The following is an 18,260-nucleotide window of genomic DNA, read 5'->3' as shown; positions in this document are numbered from 1 at the left end:
ACCAGGTTGTAGCTGCTAGCGTGTGCAGGATTTTAGAAATGATGAGTGCAAATTTTGAAGAAAAGCGCAGCACATAATAGAAATGGGGCATCTGTTAGTCGGATGGACCTGATGAATGTATAGTGCAAGTTAGAAAGTCAAATGAATTTTAAAATACTACAGTGGACACAGAAATTCAATATGAGTTCAGTTCAATCAAGGTGTTTATAAAAAGTGCTATTTTGGGGATTTTACATAAATCCCCCAAAATGGTATAGTCCACAAACACACACCAGCATAACAGGGAAGAAAATAAGTGAGATTTGGTCAGAAAGATACAGTAGAGAAGTAGAGAAGTGTGTTGACCACAAAGTGCACTGTTACACCTTACAACCACCAAGATTGTCATTCCAGAGGCAGGGACCAGCAACCGACAAAGCTGAGACTGCTTTTTTCCTTGGTACATCCAGTACCATGTGGTGTCCTGACCTGAGGCACCAGGCAGATGCAGAGAGGTGGCGGGGCTCAAAGCAGTTGGTGGGAATAGACCGTCGAAAGATTTAAAGATGATGTGTCGAAAAGAACTCTTAAATGTGGGCAGAATTTGAGTTATTTGCTCCCTCTACGAGTTCCAGTTAGGAGGCAAGCAGCAGCTTTTTGAACTATCTAGAGACATTTGGGGGGAGGACTGGCCGAGTCCCAAAATGAAGGGCATTACAGCAATCCAGCCAAATGTGGTGTTTGGGTATACACACCCCTGTTCTGTTCCAAAAAATGGCAAACAAACAAAGAAAAACCATCTAAGCCTCGGAAATATATTGCCATAATCATTTGTTTCAGATGTACTGTAATTATTCTCTGTATAAAAATTACATTTGGTGTTCAAAAAGTCTTTTTTCAAACTTGAGTCTTGAAAAAGTCTTATAATCAGAGTCGTCTTATATTCGGACCAATACGGTAATAATAAATGTGAATCCACTTCACACCCTTATGCAACTTTACGAGCAAGATCTTCACAACATCGCACCGACAACATAACTTGAGTAATGTTATGTTATGTTCACGTCACCGAGGTGTAGTAGAGAATCCGGTCCATTTGTAAAAATAAAAGATTATTCAGATAAATAAAACAGAAATAATGCAAGGTATTTAGTCTTAGTTGTGCGGCCCGGTACCAAATGATACACGGACCGGTACACGGAGGTATTTGTAGTATCTGTTGTGAGCAAAATTTGATAAAAAGCCGGTAAAGCTCTTTTCATCCCTGACCCCCCCACCATTCAAATTATTTGTGTAACAATTCATCCATTTTTATTGGCATGCTACAGAAGTCCTTCATTGCACATCTTTCCATGCACCATAAAAGTGGTCAGTTGCTTATTAAGCAATAGATGGAGTATAATGGGAATTATCTACTGTATGGTGAGTGTTTCTAGCTTGTCACGGTAAACTGAAACATACAGTCAGTGTTGAGCAGATCAAGCGCCACACGTCAAAACATATCTTTCAGCCTGCTGCTCTGGGGCGCTATAACAACAGCAACCACTGTTGTAAAGTCCAATCAGCACCATTCTTCTCATGTCACTCAGTCCCAATCTTGTGGCACAATCAACAAACCGGCCTCATTTCCTGACACTGTGCATACCAAACAAAGACTAAACTATGCCCAACATACAAACAAAGGCACTCAAAGCCTGTACTAAGTTTTGTGTAGCGCATGCGCGTAGTACGACATAGTATTTTTAAAATGGCTGTTCAGCAAAACAAAAACAATTTCAAGTCTTCAATTAAGACATTCTTTGGCAATGTGGGAGGACCAGCCAGAGGACCATATTGGAGACATGCAAACTCCACCCGGGATGGTCCTGAGTCAAGATTTGCACCTGTGATCTCTCAACAGTGAAGCAGCCTGAAAGGCACTTTGTACAATTAAACCATCCATCCATCCATTTTCTGAACCGATTTTTTGTCACGAGGGTTGTGGGCGCGCTGGAGCCTATCCCAGCTGACTTCAAGACATCCTGAACTGGTTGCCAGCCAATCGCAGGGCACACAGAGACAAACAACCATCTGCACTCGCACTCATACCCAGGGGCAATTTGGAGTGCTTCATCAGCATGTTTTGGGGGATTTGGGAGGACACTGGGTTATCCCCTGAGGAAACCCACGCAGGCACAGGGAGAACATGCAAACTCCACACAGGGAGGGCACCTGGAATCGAACCCATAACCTCTGAACTGTGAGGCACTAACCAGTGCTCTACCATGCCACCTTACGACTTAACATTTCTCAAAAACATATACGACTACGTACTACTGCTGTTTCATTTTTTTTGCATGTCACTCAATTCTGTTTGAATCTTTCAAATGATGAATTACTGACACAGAATAGCCTACCTGTAAAATGGCACACAAATGTTAACAAACAGTTTCATGTTCTTGTTGCTGTTCCCCCCAAATTAGTTTGCCGATTCATTTGAGCCCCCAGGCAAAAACACAGCAGAAACCACCAGGCACTTGATTTTCCCAACATCAGAGAAAGGTGTGCTGTTTTGCATGTTTTTGTGACCTGACTGCAGTCATGCTAAAAATTTTTATTCTATCCAAGGCTCATCCCAGGTGGGATGCAAGATAGATAGGTGGACTCTGGAAGTCATTCACAAATGTGGGTAGGAAAAGTCAAAAAGTCTCTATGAGATATGAGTAGCCCCACTGTAGCATAGAGAGCTAGAGCAGCGAGGATTTAAGTCAAGCAGTGAGACAAAAAAGGATAAATGCATTGCGTGATAGGATACCATCAACCAAAGTGACAGAAACACGTAAAACAGCAACAAAATATAGTTTCACAGCCCAAATAGTAACGCTGGTTCTCTCGCGACCACTGAGAAGAGAATATAATTAACATTACTAAAGGTCAAAAAAGCAACTCTCACAAGGACAGCTTTATTAAAAATGTATGCCTTAATAGCACCGGGAGCCACTTTGGATACAAATGATAGGAATTAGCTTTTCATCTCACATGCTGCTCTTGATTAAACAGAGAACAAATGATACCCTAAGAGGAAATTCTTCAACTTGCGTTGTGAAAGCTGCAAGACAGAAAATAAAGGGAGGAATATTCTAAATACTTTTGATGGACAGGATGTTAAGTGGACATTTGATAGCACTTGGACTGTTCGTGATGCAGAGGATTATAATGTGACGCAGAGCTACTTAGTGCACCGAAAGCCACTGACTGACACACGTCTGTGATATTTGGAGAGCCTCAACCATTAGAAGTCAGATAAGTCAATCAGGCTGAGTGAAGAAACATGTGTCTGCTGACACTGTCTCGATGAATTTTACATGAACCCTTTGCCGCAGTCGTCAAGGAGCCTAGTCGCTATTGATTGACTCTGATCGTTGCTTTTCCTTTCCAGTATCCCAAAAACCTTATGAATTATTTTGACCGAACGGACAAAATTGTACAATATACCGTATTGGTCCGAATATAAGACGATGTTTTTTGCATTGAAATAAGACTGAAAAAACATTCGGGGTCTAGATATTATACCCATGAGGCAAAATAACATGCTTTTTCTCTGGAATATATTGTTCTAATCATTTGTTTCAGATTTACTGTAATTATTTTCTGTATAAAAAATAAATTTGGAGTTCAAAAAGGCTTTTTTTCAAACTTGAGTCTTGAAAAAGAGTGGGTCGTCTTATAATCAGGGTCGTCTTATATTCGGGCCAATACGGTAGTATGCAGTATAAAGTTTTTAGATTTTTGCAATCATGTCAGGGATGCACTTTAATCCGAAAACGTCAAACCGGCACGGGCAGGTATTTTGGATTTAGGGTAGCATGGTTGGGCGTATATTTATTCAACACTCGAGAATACCGGGTGTTTATAAGAAGAGAGTCCTGAGCTGTGCCAATGTGTTAGGGCGGCGCTCGACGGGATGCTGTCCATGGATTGAGGTTGACGCACAAGAAGAAAACATCACTTTCCATTCCTTTTTTCATATTTGTTCTTATCATTAATGCAGTGCAGTTTGAACAAATGATTCCACAGTGAAAGAGCTATTATAGACAGACTTGCCTGAACAGAGCTCGTGAAGTAGAAAGTTTGACAAGCAGTTTGGTAAATCTTCAAAGCACGTCTGAGGTTATAAGTATTATCTTGATTAAAACATCAACTGCACTATGACGTCGGAATATATCAGATGTCCCCGAATACTGCGTATCGAGACACGTGCACTCACTGCTTAAGCACACGCCTTTTATCTTAAGAAATGTCTTTCTCTTTTTCAACAGATTTAATATAAACCCCAAGTTGGGATGTTGTATAAAATGTAAACTGTATTATAATTATTAGTCTATTCTTCTTCAAATATTCTCTCAATTTAAATTTTTTAAAATTTGATGCTTGCAATACATTAAAAAAATTCGCACGCACGCACACACGTACGTAATCTTTTGAAATACATGTTTCGTGTGTTGAAATCAAATAATACGAAATGAAAAAAATGTCCTGTTTACATGATTGTATGTGATTCAGCAGATATGTCCTTGTTTGTCATGTGTAGATCTTTGGTATGCCATGTTTGGATGTAAGGTGCAGTCATGTGGATCTCATCTGACCGAGACACAACGCACAAACACACACTCTTGCATGAAGTTGTAGGCCACCTATACGGTATATGGTGATACTTTCTTTCATGTAATTTCTTGCCTTAGTGTTTTCCGTGTTCCTTTTTCAACCTCTGACACTCCCTTTCTTCCACTCTCTTCTTTTATCTCATCATCTCTGCCTGGTATTAATGTGGGAGTGATGGAAGAGGGCTGTATAAGAGGCCTGACAGTGCTCATCTCTGGCCTATGATGCATTGCATCCTTTGGCCTCCCTGCAGCCCCATTACACTCTGATTAATTGGGCCTGCTTAAGTCAATAACTCATCCGTTAAAAAACAAAAAGCTTCAGTGCTGAACAGGAAAAGCAAGAGGGGAGGAGTTGAGCAGAGGCAATGAAGGACACAGAAGGACAAAGATGATGAAAAGATAACTGCAAATATAAGAATCAAATGGACATCATTGTTTGGGTTTTATACTGGTTTCACACTTTTTAGGTGTCTTTATGAGGTGTCTGTGGCATGCCTTTATCAAAACATCCAAAGATCAAGAATTTATAACGTTTTCATAACATATTTCTTGCCATGGTAAAATCGGCTTTTTTTTTTTTTTTTTTTTTTTTTTTCCATGCAATGCTCTTCTCACCCTACATAACTGCGAGCCCGACTTTCTTCACCGTGACAACCAATAAGCTGGATCCCGCTGACAGTTTTTGGCTGTATGCTAGGACTGGAAAGTATACCATGGCAAAGTATTTCATATTGGTCGATATCGATATATGGATTTTTTTTTAACTATTGAAAAATAAAGACGTACAAAAAAAAAAAAAGGCTGAATCTAGGTAATTGTATTTTTACAAAAAATTTAACCTTTAATAAGAGGTCAGTGCAACTATGAAAATGAATGAAACAATATAAATGAATGCCATTTTAGACTTGTGCTGGGAGATATCAGCCTGCAAAGCTGCTGTATTAGCGATTGGTCTGGTGAGGAGTTGCATTAATGCGCAAACCTGAGCAAACAGAAGGAACCAATCAGCAAAGACAAAAAAAAATCCACATTATTTCCAAATGTTGGCTGCTGGGGTTTTAATGGCTATATGTTTCCAGTTATTTAAAACTGAATTTATTGTTGAATTAAACAAACTACGGTCTCTCTCGTGCACCATTTTGAATGCAAGGATGGATTTCCGGCGGCGAACAGACGCAAAGGTTACATCACAGCAAGTAAATGAATTTGATTTGTCAGTTCATTTTGAGCCGGGCCACCAAATGGCGGTAAATGGCCTCCCCACCAGACCCGATTGCTAGTACAGCGTCTATATAGATCAGAACCTTGGAAAGCAGATTATACCTAATCACTCCAGACACTTAGAGCGTCACTCTGATCAAATAACAATTTCGAGATGATGTCAACAGAAAGGCATGCACACTAACATGCACACACAAGCGCGCATCCATGCATGCACACATATATGGATGTGAGAGCAAAGCCTATCTTCTTATCATTATTTGGTTTGAAGAGCTGACATGTTTGACAGCAGTGACTGTGATTTGCAGTGTTATGACATGTCTGAGCCACTGTGAAAAAGGCCAACGAGTGTAGGCCCAACAGATAAGAGGGAATAAAGGCAATGAACTGTACGCCTTCATTGTCTGATAGCTGAAGAGGCTTTTGTTAAGAGACATGTCTGGATTTACAGACTTGTGTGTACGTGTGTGTGTACTATACAAGGGAGAGACAAAAATGTGCGGGCAACGGCAGGAAGATTTAACAAGTTAGCTGATCATCTTTCCATCATTTAATCTTCCTCCTTCAGGAGATAACGTAGACTGTCTGGCTCCTGCCTGCTTTGCACTCAGATGGGTCCTATATCATATGCACGGGCGCGCACACATACATGGGCAAAAGCGCACGCACGCACACGCGCACACACGCGCACACAAACACACACTCATACTTGCAGAGTTGCGCTGGAGCGGAGCTGTCAAAGCTCACATATGAGTCTGGCCTGGCCTCTGAGGAAACACGGCCCAGCTCCAGTCATAAATAATAATGGGATTGGCTACATGACATGTTGAGTGATGGGGCCCCTCTCAGAACTCATTTACATGGCTTTGTGTAGCAATCATCGGCCCCCTAATGTAGCGCTAAGCAAATGAGCCTTTCAGAATATTGTGCAATTTATCGCAAGTCAACTGGCACCAGGCGGGTGCTCTATAAATCACACAGGAACACATGCCCTCAATGACAGCTAAATCAACATGGAGTAATTGCTTTGAAATGTGGAGGAAGTATGCTGGCAGGCTGGATGAAGCTGTGCGGTCAGAGCAGTTGTGTAGCTAACCTCAATGTGACTCATGGAAATGTAACATAGAAGATGGGTCAGACTTGTGGAAAGCTAATAGTAAAGTCAGGTGAAGGCTCGGTGGCACATTTGAATCACAGCTACTGTCATTGGAAAACATCAGCAAGGGAACGTGAAGCAGACTGGTGAGCTTGCATACAATCAGTAGTACTCAGACATGCTGTAAGGATGCTGAGAACCATTTTGGGGATGACCACCAAACAGTGTGAAAATCTTGCTTTTCGTCTCTGTGCATGTTTGAGTGTGGGGGAGAGCAAACATAATGCTGTCCATCAGTGTCCATTACCCTGACAGCAAGTGAGATGAATGATCACAGGGTCAGAGGCGCATGAGAACACACACACACGCATGCACGCTCACACGCACGCACACTGAGTGTGATAGACATTGCCCATCATTTGCCTTTCATTCCAAATAAAAGATCACAAATTGTCAAAGCCCCTTTAAAAGATTTGTCATTTTTCAACTGCTGATTTTTTTTTTGTCTGTGCTTTGCTGTGGTGTGTGCTGGCTGCTTCTAAAAGACCACTTCTGAAGGCATAAATACAAAAATGACATTTGTTTTTTCACTGAAAACTAGTGCCTTTTTTGACCATTCATTTTAATGATGAACATCCTGAAGCCTTGAAAATGGGACTCAAATCTTGACACATTGCTACCACAGACAACATTAAAAACAGCATTTGTGCTGGTCAGAATAACTATTTTGGTTAGAAGATAAAAAATTTACTTTTTAATGAAATGGTTGTTGCTTAAAAGAACTCTCTGATGATCGTAGTCACAGACAAATCATATATATTAATCCCGTCTCATAGATTTATACGATACTACAGTATACTGCACAGATATACTACGAACTGACGATGAGAAGAATTATGTTTGCGAAGCTTTCGAACAGAACAAGCTTGGTAAAACAAAAACATAGTTGTGTGGATTCTCCTTGAAACTTTCAAACAGTGGGAGGACCATATTTTTGGCCAAGTTTAGTCACTGACAAAAACAAAAAAAAAAGGCTCTGTTATTAATGACACAGACAGCTATCTTAATTTCATTTGCATAATGAGCCGGCCCTGATAAGTCACTCATCAGAGCTAATGGAGTGTCTTTCATTAATTAAAACATCTCATTCCCACGACTGCTTTCATTACTCCGCCAGATGGTTGTCATTACGCTGCTGTTTGTCAGTCATGACATCACATATCTGAAAGCGTTAGTTAATATCCCTAACACAGCACGGGAAGGGGTGTTAATTGGCCTTTGGGCATCTTTCCAAATACTGTACCAATAGGTTTGTCCAGTTAGTAAGTTCACTCTGAACACACCACTGACAAATTAAAACATAATATGAAACGTACGCACACGGGAACATGTCAAAAGAATGACATCATTTATGACTTTGAAAAACACCCAAAACTTTGATTTAGTTCCAGTCACATTCAACGCTGTACTGAAGCATTCTGCAAAGGCTTTGTGTTCATCCAAATTAGCACAAGATTTTTATGGAGGATTTATAATGGCAGCTGCGTGCAAAGCACAATAGATGCCCTTGGTTTCCAAGCCTCTAAAAATCTATTTTACTCGTGATAGAGTGGGGATGTATGTGTGTGTGTGTGTGTGTGTGTGTGTGTGTGTGTGTGTGTGTGTGTGTGTGTGTGTGTGTGTGTGGAGGGGGGGGGGGCATTTCTGAAGGTTGTCAGGGGTTGGCAAGCAGGCAGTAGCATGAGTTCCCCGAGGCCGTCATGATCGTCTCTCTTGCTTTTATGTTGTTGTTTTTTTTGTTAGCAGTAGCAAGGAAACAACTCTTGACATCTGGGGTGATGGTGAAATCACCCCCATAATGACCTTCCTTATGTGTTCCCCTTGCCGTAATTTCTTTTCTTTCAAATTGCTGATGTTTGAACACTGCGGCCGTAGTTGTTACTGGATGTGGTGTTTTAAGAATGCCTCTCAAATTCAAGTACTAGTAGTCCATTTTTCAGTGCAGTGTCCTGGTTCCCCAACACCTGACACAGACCTTGTTGACCCCGGTAATGTCAAAGCTGATAGGACTCTGTCATTATTAGGGACGCACAATATCTATCGGACTGACAATTTATCGGTCAATATTGGAAAAAAAACAATACCACTTCTCATTAGTCAGATATTGCAAAAATACTTCATAAATAGGGCAATATTAAAAGCTGCATCAAATACACTAATGTCCAACCAGCCAAAGTCTCCTCAACTGTAAAAACAATGCACACACGCACACGCACACACACACACATGCACCGTGATGAGCAGAGTGGATTTGACTCCCCCTTTGGCCTCCTCTTGCTAATGTACACCAGCAAAGCTCACAACGCATGCGAATGATGCAACTGCTCTCCAGCTCACTGCTCCGAGGATGAGCGTCTCCAATTAGCCCGTAATGGGCCTCTGCTCGCCCGGGTTTCTCTGCCTCCAGCTCCCCCTCTTCCCCGTCCGATTGCCTGGATCTGCTGTCACAGATAATCGAGGTGCAACCACCTCCCACCACCGCAGACAGGCCTTGTCACTGGCGCTCGGCAAAGGTCACAGCCTGGCAATTAAAGCCACCCTCTAGGGGGTGAGGAGGGGAGGCAGAGAATGGTGACACTTGCAGAACTGCACTAACCTCACAACATGATATCCGACAGGATTAGTTGTTGGCTGCTGCGAGTTTGGCACACACGCTTCCCTACACAAAAAGAAGAGCTGTGTTTGCTATATGAAGACTTGGCGATCATAGTTTGTGTTCAAACTGACAGTCCTACCTGGATGGCAACATGCACACATGGTAAGGTTGTCGTTGATATGACTGCACTAGAATTGCCATGTTGAATAGCCCATTAGCCTCTGTCCTTGTGGTTTATACCTTATTTTCTTCCTGCTCATGCTCTTGCAGCACCCCCCACCGCCCTTTAAGTGCTCCATCATTTCCAGCTTCACTAATCTGTGCTATTGGCCCCTCCTCTGCCATCCATCAGAGTCCTCACATTGTTTTGACGTCGAGTTAATTCTGGTCCGGATGATTTATCAAACTCTTATTACGGTCTGCTGAAAGCCTCATTTATTGTCCTGATGTATGGTAATGATAGCCTCGCTCCACCGCCTGCCCTGAATCTTAACCAAAACACTTTTGTCCTCTCTTCCCATCACTTCCTCTCACTCCAGATCTTTCCTCTCCCTGCATATGGATAACAAATGAAAGGAAAAACCAACATTGTTTTAGTAAGGTGTTGGACCACAAAGAGCTGGCAGTCTATTAAGATCCATGATAATGAGAACCCTCAGCACCCGGAGGACAGCAGACCTCTTCCAAAGTTGAGCAATTCTTGACATAACCATTGTCTGACCTGTTATCTGTTGGGTGATACTGTTCCACTCCAGTCCCCTTGGTGGCAGTAATGAGCATTACAGTTAGTTAGTTAGTTTTCATGTATTAACATTAAAACTCACTCACTCACTCACTCACTCACTCACTCACTCACTCACTCACTCACTCACTCACTCACTCACTCACTCACTCACTCACTCACTCACTCACTCACTCACTCACTCACTCACTCACTCACTCACTCACTCACTAACTAACTAATTAACGTCTAGAACATGGTAACCTCTTTACCATCTCATGTCTCCCATGTCTTGACAAAACATTGATGCTGTGAGCAAAAAAAACAAAACAAAAAAAACACCAAAACAAAACTGTCAGACCCTTACTGAACCTGATACCAAACGCTCTACATGAGCTGACACAAATCAGATTGACGGTTATTGGAAAAAGTCACACTCCTACCTTGAGAATAGCCATTTTACTCCTGTAGCAGATCATCAAATATCACCAATCTCAAGTTACTCCATGGCTTTGACATTAAAACTAAACGCTCCTGCTGAATAATTCAGACTGTGGCAGGATCCAAGGGTCATTTACACATCGATGGAGCACAAAAAAAAGTTGGTGAGAAATCAATGGAGTCAGACTACACCTACTGTCCACAAAGCAAGATCCATTCTGTAATTGTAATTGTTTGAACGAGCTGTATCACGCTATTTTAAGCTTGCCACAGTTAATTATCGGAATGTGTATAATTATATATTACCTTTGGCACAATGGTCATATAACGCCAAGTCTCTCCCGGATGACAAAGCTTCTCACCCTATCTCTAAGGGAGAGTCTAGACACCTTGCGGAGAAAGCTCATTTCGACCACTTACATCCAGGATCTTTTTCAAGTCAATGCACGCACTGTCCAAATTCTGCACTTTCTGCACACCTGCACCCCTTGCTTTTCAAACACTTGCACTTCTACCAGGTATACACTTCTTTGAGGGCGGAGGTGCAAATACACTGTTCCCTTTCTAAATCGTGGCCTAGTTTTTTTGTGGATATTTTTGGAGGGTGTCAGTGTGTCATGGTTTTATTTATTTGACAGAGTAGGGATGGTTAACAGCACTTATAAAGTGCTTTTATCGACACCATTGTGTTCAATGCTCTTTACAAAGTCTCACATTCATCCATTCACACACCCATTCATATTCGCACTGTGTTCTTTGGCCGCTTGTTCTTGTTTGGAGCCGCTACATACGTGGCTTTGCCCCTCTTATGCACATAGGAGTACGTACGCCATACATAGCCCCAAGGCCAGCTTGAGGCACAAACAAACTTCAATGAATATTTGTGGCTCCCTGGCCACTAGGAGACCCCCAAAAAGTGTGAGGAATTTTATTTTAAACACATTAAACCTAAATATGGTGGCAACAGGTGCCAAATAAAATTCTGCTTTGGGCCCCATGGAGGCACGGGTTAACCCAGTGTTGTCAGCTAATGTTCGGATGATGTTGCTACAGGCAGGTCTTTATCGCATAAATGGGTAGAACCATTTAAAAAAAATGTTTTTTCATTAGTTTGTTTATTATCACACGTTTTTATGTAAAAAGTAATACAAACTCAACACAATACAGGTTTACATGCTGTCAGAGCCCAAAGTGGAAACCATTTTTTGCTTCTGTAACAGGATTATTATGATACACTGGCATTTTGTAGAAAAACATTGTTACTACTTTAACTGTGAATCATCTTTATTTATGTATAAAGTCTCTAAATGAAGTCGTCGGGGGGGGGGGGGGGGGGTCCACTTAATGTAGTATGTGGGTCCCCCACCTCCCGTTTTTTCACATTGCCCTGTTACCCCCTGCCCTCCTTTGTTTTTTTAAAATAGTATTGTGAGCTGTGTCAAATTTTATTTTTTAATTTTACATTTAAAAAAAAATATATATATATATATATATTGGGTGGCCACAAATGGCCTCTGGCTACAGTAGTAGTTTGAACATGCTTAATTTTGATTATGTTTGGCTGGCAGTGCTCTAAGTGGAAATAAATAAGTGCTGGTACTCCACTTATTGGTAAATTAGGTGGTGTGTAGCAACAGATGTATTATAAAAAAAAATAATAATAACCAAAATCTCAAGGGGGGTAAATCAAACTGACTGTTATGCCACCACACGCTACAAGGGCCTACTTCAAAACAAAAGCTTACTAAGGCTATAAAAGCTTACTCATGCTATTGCATTTTGCTCGGTATATTATTTGGAAAGCTTTGAAAGTTAGCCTTTGCGTTGGCGGCATGTTACGGAATGAGTATATTTGGAGCGTCCTTGACATGCCTCAATGCCTCATGGGAAGTCCGAGACCTAGAGGCTAAAATTGAGAAGTGCTGGTGCTGTGTACCGGCCCATTTGAAGCACTGGTGAATGGAGCATATAAAAATCAAAACAAAATGAATGGACACAAAATATTGAACTTTTTTTTGTCCCATGCCGAATTTATCCCTCCATATGCTCTTCTTACACTGCACAAACAAAAGAATGCTTTAAATACTTAATTGAACTCTAATGTCATCCAAATGTCTGCTGTCATCTTACTCAAATACTAACTAATGAGGACTGAAGGCCGGTCATGTTCTGCTGCTCACAGCAATGAAAGACATATGTGACTGATGTGTTTGCCTCAGGTTTGTTTGCTTGTGTATACATGTGTCACTCTTTATAATGCTAGTGCACGGTTGTGGGCATTAGTGCAATTGAGTGCCTAACTTACAATAATTTTTTAAAATAATTATATATATATATATATATTTTTTTTTTTTTGGGTGAGAAACTAAATATATAATATAATATAATATAATATAATATAATATAATATAATATGCACGGTTGTGGGCATTAGTGCAATTGAGTGCGTAACTAACAATAAATATTTTTTATAATTATATATATATATTTTTTGGGGGGTGAGAAACTAAATATATAATATAATATAATATGATAAAATATAATATAATATAATATAATATAATATAATATAATATAATATAATATAATATGATATGATATGATATAATGTAATGTAATGTAATGTAATATAATATAATATCATGTAATGTAATGTAATATAATATAATATAATATAATATAATATAATATAATATAATATAATATAATATAATATAATATAGTCTCTGACTCTAATCACTATTAATTTTGCTCAGATTTACATGAAACATGCACTATTTTATTCCTCAAGGTCTCTTTCTCCACATACCATCTAGTCACACGTCCGTCCGTCCATCCATCCATCCCTTCATTCATCCATCAATCATCGAACTGCTTTATCCTCACGAGTGTCGCGGGCATGCTGGAGCCTATCCCAGCAGTCTACACCTTGAACCGGTCACCAGTCAATTGCAGAGCACACATGGACAACCAACCAATCACACCTATGGTCATTTAGGGGTGGTCAATTGACCTACCATGCATGTTTTTGGAAAGCGGAAACAAACCAGAGTACCTGGAGGAAGCCCACACAGGCACAGGGAGAACATACAAACTCCACACAGGAGGGCCAAAGCCACAATCGAATCCACAGCATCCGCACTGTGAGGTGGACACGGCAACCAGTGCACCACCGTGTCACCGTCCCTACATAGGAAAAAACTCAGTTTGCATTTTTTGGAGTCCTGATCCTGATTTGATCACAATGTGTCACATATGTATATCACAAACACTAACAGCATGTCCTGAAGGGCATTTGTGCACATGGTCGTGAAGCCCATCTTTGACCCTGCTGGCTGGCAATACTCTCGATTTAGTCCTTGGACTTGAGTGATGTCTATCCACACACATGGCCACACACACACCCACACACCCACGCACACACACATTATTGCTCGACTCCACACTCGTGGGCCAAACAGCAGCTGTGGTCAAATGACGGCACTCTGCTGGCGACTTCATTAAAGAATTTGTATGGTGCCATTAGATGTCAGTAGGTCATGTTAAGTGTCTCAGCATTCCCAACGCAATTCCCTTTCACACATTAATCCAATCAAGTCTCTTTGATTCCTTTTTTCTTCCTATCACTTCTCTCGCTATCTTCTAAATCGTCAATCAGTCCGTCTCCATGCACTCCTTGACCTAATTAAGCAAGACACCTGATCTTTCGCCTTTCACTCGATGCCTCTCACCATCACCCGCTCTTCCTCTCCTCCTCCATTGGCTGTCTACAACTTTTTCACCACCTCTCCCCCCGTTGCTCTTTTCTTTCACCTCGATCTCACTCCAGCATCCTGCCCGCCGAGCCGTCCATTCATCTTCCATGCTGCAATCCTCTCTCCCACCTTGCCCTCCTCCCCCTTTACTCCACTTCTCATCTCTCCTCTCCTCTCCTCAGCTCCTTATTGCTCTATCAATCTCTCTGACAGAAGATCAATATCAGCACAGCGGCTGCTTTTCTTTCTCTCCTTCTCCGCCTATGCTATTCTCACTTTCGGGCCCATCTCATCGGCTACACTTGGATCCCTTTTAGTAGAAAATGTAGCTTTCCATTAGCACGCAAACTTACTGTCATCCATTTGTTGCTTTCAAGGGTGCGCTGCTGCATGAGCCTTTATTTCTTGTGACATCATTAATATGTACTTTTAATTAAAATGTGCAACAAAACAGTAGGGGGCAGGCTGTAACCAGACTGGGTTCATGTCTATGTTTCATAGATTCCTCAGTTTACAGTTTTATATACAGTGCACAAAATGCATGATTAAACAACAATCTCTAAATAGGGACTGCAAGAAACACATCCCCTCAATATGATTCCCTTCTGTTGTATTTTTCTTGATTGGTTTCCACCGTGCTGTGTTTAACACCACATTGACAGGCCCAGTTCCAATAATTCAGTACTAACCAATATTAGTTTAAAAAGAAACGAGTGGACGTAATGACCTGCAACTATCACACGATTAGGCAGTGCACTGCTTATAGCCACAAAGATTTGAATCGTTGAAATGAACTATAATAATCCAGTTTCCAACTTTCAAACTGCAATTTTGCAAGTTGTGGTTTTCGAATGTTCACGCGTTTCATGACATTAAACCCATCTGGGCTACAACATTAGATCATTTCCAGCTCTGTCAGCTTCATATGATTTACGTGTTTAAACAAATACCACTCTTCCATATGTCAACATTTGAAAGCCATCGAGAACTGTGGGTCATTGTGAATATGAGCAAGTACCTTGTGAGGTGACCTCAACGGTGGCGTGCTGTGTCCCAAACCCCAAAGATGGCCGACAGCACGTGATGTTCATACTAAACCTCGAGTCAGAGTGGCCGCCCTGCCAGTCTTTCCAATTACTCAGACATTAGCAGGCAGTGAGCAGCGGCTAATTTGACAAGTGGAGATGATGCCCATTCATATCCACCCTGCTTCAGTGGCCCAGAGTAAATATTTCCCCAAGCTCAGTTTAAATAGAAAAACAATATTTGAACAGCTGAGAGCAGAGACAGAGAGTGAAAAAGCAAAGTGGGTGGGGATGAGCTGAAACTCTCAATCCTTGATTATACATATATATGCAATACATATTTATAAAGTAGCGCTCCTTAGGGGAGAACTGGAGCCGATGGGTACACAGGAAAGGAATGTTATTGAACACAACAGCTTTTTGGGATAAAGCACAATTACCGTTAAAATAGTCCTTTACTTTAGAATTTGTAAGGAGGTAAAACTTTCATCTCCAATTTTTACTGAAATGAGAGAAAACATGGATTTCAGATGTGACAAAGCATCACTGACCATTTACTTCAGTGTCCGTACTTCTTGACATTATCATTTTATTTCACTCATCAGGAAAAAGAACAATGGACTCTTATGCTTCTTGCAAATTTGACTGAAACGTCAGCCTTTAGAAGAAACAGTATTCCTATGCAGTAAGTCAAACTTTTGTAAATGCATGTTTGATAATCAACTCCCTAAATATACAGTATGCGAGTTTTGATCTTTTGGCTCTAACTTCAAATTCTACTCACCCAAGAACAATTTCTACTATGTCAAAAACCTATTCATGGGTTTGGTAAGTAAAGCTTAAATACAAGCCCTTTTGATAAAAAAAAATAAAAATAAATAGTGTGCCAAATGAACACATTTTAATCAATTGATAACCAGTAAGTTGGTATGTATCAAAACAAAGAAAACAGAACAGCATTAACTCAAAAATCTATTGAGAAATTTTCTCATCAAACCTCATCATTCTGTCTTTTTCATTTTGGATCTATTTACCAAAAACCCAGTTCAACATTCTTTTTCTTTTTTTACAGGACGATACTGTGGCGAGAAGAGAGGCCACTATAGAAGATGCTCTTAGAGTTATTGCAACTTAATTTGACTGGCCAGATGATGCAAGTCCTTTTGCCAACTCAATCACATTATTTACATAAGGTGATGCACTGTCCATCGAAAAGAATGGCAGTGAAAACAAATGAGTCGCTGACTGATCAACATCAGTACCAGGAGTGCGTCACAAGCAATTCTTTGACCGTGCTTACAATGTGAGTCCGTTGTCAGGATTGTATTGTGCTTTGCGTTTCTATTGTCTTGTCATTTAGATGAATGAGGCCTGGAGGAGGACCAGAGGCTGTAGCCAGCTCTATTATAATTTCCAACCTCCAAGTGCACTCTCTCCCTCTGTAGTGCACTCCTCTTGTTGGCCTTTGTCTGCCACATGCAAGGTATTGTTCCCTGCGGGTCACTTATTGATCCTGTCAATCACTACATTTACTGTGTTATCAATACTATCATTAAGTGATCGTGCTTTGGCTGAGAGAACAGCCAAATGGAAAAATGGAAAACTCGCTTGTGTCAATGCGGATAACACACAAATAGTCAGAGACAACACACTTATACGCACACACGCATGTGTGCGGGCACACACATGATCACACGCACGCACACACAAGCTAAAGAGAGTCGTTAATCTTGACGAAAGACAGGCGTTTGTGGTTAAATGAGGCAGGAGGATAAGAAGAGAAGCAGACAGCGGACCATGTCAGAAAGCGGCATTTGGCTGATGAGCGCACGGAAAGCCTTCACTCATCAGTTAGTGACCATGAGCCACAATAGCTTCACTGATCACTGACCTGCCATTTTTGAGCTTTTTATGTAACTGCAGAGTTTGCTTAAGACAATAATAGCAGTCATAATGTCCTCATCAAAACATAGGTCCATGATTCCCCTGCAATGTCCTCTGGAAAAGACACGCTCCTTAAAAACGGAGAGGTTATGGGACTGTTGAATTAGAGAGTAGGAAAGAGAAGAAAAAACCTGCGAGAGAGAGAGAGAGAGAGAGAGAAAGAGAGAGAGAGAAAAAGAGAGAGAAAAAGAGAAGGAGAGAGAGAGAGATTTTTAAAAAAGTGAATTTGAATTTGCATGTAGCAATTACAATTTCAACTTAGGTCAAGGTTTGTGCTTCCACTGCACTTGTGATTTATCCATAAATCCATTTTTGATGCAGATATCCAATATTTACTCGCATTTGCAAGAGACCTGATTCCATTCTGAGGATATGGGGAGCTTAATTTTAATACAAGATATGCTATTGGCTGATATCCTTTCATCTTAAAGCAAACTATGCCGAGTGTCTCTCTGATTTACAATAATTTAGCGGGGATGTTGGGCAGATATGTGCAAATAATAAATCCCGAAGAGCAGAGGGGAGAGATTATTTACATCATTATCCATCTCACTGTTTCCATTCTGCCTTGTAATTTCATCTCTTGGGTACTGCCAATAGTCATCTTCATTCTCTTGGCAAGTCAACCTATGGGGTCTATAAATCAGATACTCAAGAGGTGGTGGCATGAATTGCTCCATATGACACCATATATAGAATCTACAATCAAAATCGTCTTGTGGTTTCAATCAACAACATACAAACAGGCCTAAAAGTTTAGAATAGGTCTGGGCAAAGCT

The sequence above is a fragment of the Syngnathus leptorhynchus genome, chromosome 4 (genome assembly GCF_054491065.1).
Source record: "Syngnathus leptorhynchus isolate UIUO chromosome 4, UIUO_Slep, whole genome shotgun sequence".
In the NCBI taxonomy this organism is placed as follows: Eukaryota; Metazoa; Chordata; class Actinopteri; order Syngnathiformes; family Syngnathidae; genus Syngnathus; species Syngnathus leptorhynchus.
Note: the sequence above shows the minus strand (reverse complement) of the source record.